The sequence below is a fragment of the Rissa tridactyla genome, chromosome 2 (assembly GCF_028500815.1).
Source record: "Rissa tridactyla isolate bRisTri1 chromosome 2, bRisTri1.patW.cur.20221130, whole genome shotgun sequence".
NCBI lineage: Eukaryota > Metazoa > Chordata > Aves > Charadriiformes > Laridae > Rissa > Rissa tridactyla.
The window spans coordinates 89,820,977-89,822,874 of record NC_071467.1 but is presented as its reverse complement, the minus strand read 5'-3'; positions in this window follow the sequence as shown (position 1 = coordinate 89,822,874).

Genomic DNA, 1,898 nt, shown 5'->3' with positions numbered 1-1,898 from the left:
GAGTGGAGGTATCTGACAAAGCTATAGCTCTATTAAATACCTCATTAGCACAAAGACATCCTCCATCAGGGTTTTGTTTTATAATAGACACAGGAGCGTAGTTGCTCAGATACCATCAATATGATAAAAGGAGGGGAACCTGAATGGACAAGTAGAAATTACGACATTTTAGTGATGCTACTCCCAGGTATGCTGTAAGCCTTGCAGAGTGATTTCCAATCTGTGTGAATGTGTAGCAAAGTACACAGATTATCAGCAGTTATTGTCTACATTGATCTTTAATGCCGTATTTTTTTTCCATAGGGATAAGAAGGGCTGCTCCAGTGCCCTTGAGCAAAACACTGCTCCTCGTTTACCCATGGTGATATGCACAATTACTGCGGCCCTTCCAGGCTTGAAGTGGCTGTGTTTCACGAGCACCCAGTATATTCATTGGGGATGATGCATGTTGTGACTCCTCAGATTGAAAGAATGGTAAAGATGCATAGTGTGCAGGAGGAGACTTCAGGAATGAGTTGGAATGAGTGTCCAGTTCTCAGCTGTAAAGCATCACACCACCAGATCTATAAGAGCTCCTGTTTGGTTCCACACATGTGGATGGCTGTGCTTGTGCGTTATTGTGGCATATAGTGGGGAAGAGAAGCACTTTTTGTTCAAACAATTCTACATACAAAAAGTATTACAAAAGCCTAAGCAGACATGTTTTTATACTCACATTTAACTGGGGTTTTTTTGGTCAAAATAAGCATGGGCATATAATAGTGTATTTGATTCTCTTCATTAATTTGTATGAAGTCTTCACTCAAGTAGATCTTTAAGATTTTTATTATCATTAATTATGTGTATTACAATAGCAGCCAGAAGCCTCCAAATTAGTGCCCAATGCATAGGGCCCCGTTGTACAAACTGATGTTAAAAAACAGCCCCACCTCCAAACTGACAACAAGTGAAACCCCGAGGATAAAGAAGTCCCTTTGGGGTCCATGTCTAAGCAGCCAGGCAGAGACCCAGGGAACGTGCAGCATGCTGATGAGTGTGATATGGCTTCTTCACTTTTGTGTAGACTCCGGAGGAAGAATAAGAATCAGATCTGTTTGTTGGCACATCACATCTCCCCTAAGGGAGTGGGCACAGCGCTGAGATCATTATGACCCATTTCTTCACGCTTGCTTATGATCCTAGTTTCAATCCTTGCTCAGTAGGATCCTGTGATTCAGCGAGTGAAAAACGTGTCCTCACTGAGGACACGTAGTAAACTTCCCATTGTCTTCTCTGAAATCAGGATTTTGAGCCTGCTCTCTGGTGGCAGATACAAACCATGGGAAGAAAGAAGCTGCAGAGGGAGAAGGAGGGGACAGACCTACAGACAGGTAGTTTACCCAGAGCCGAACACAAGAATTCAGTCCCTCCTGCCCTGTAAGTGGGGCTGGTTGAATGCTTTCCAGGAAAATAGGACTCAAAAAACAAAGATGAAGTGGGAAAATATATGCACCACCTTGCATGAATGTGATGGTGGCTCTGTTTCCTTGTCCCTATTGCACCAATGCCTAGAGGATACAGAATTAGGCCAGAAGAGGCTAGAAAGGTAGTTAAAGGATGCAGCAGGAAAGACAAAAGGATACCACAGATAAGAGAGAGTTACACACCTTCAAAGAATCAGAGGTAGCTTGGGCCATCACTGAATGGGACAACCTACCTGCCTGGCCAAGTCTAGGCTAGGACACTCTAGTTTTCTGAAGACCATGCAGAGGTGACAGGGAGACTGGTTGTTCATGCACCATTTTTGCCAGCCACCCAAGAGAGTCTTGCATGTCTGGGCTGAACTTTATATGCCAGATATATAAATAATGCAGAATTGTTCTCCTGAGAGGTGATGGTGGCTAAGCCTATCCTTTTGG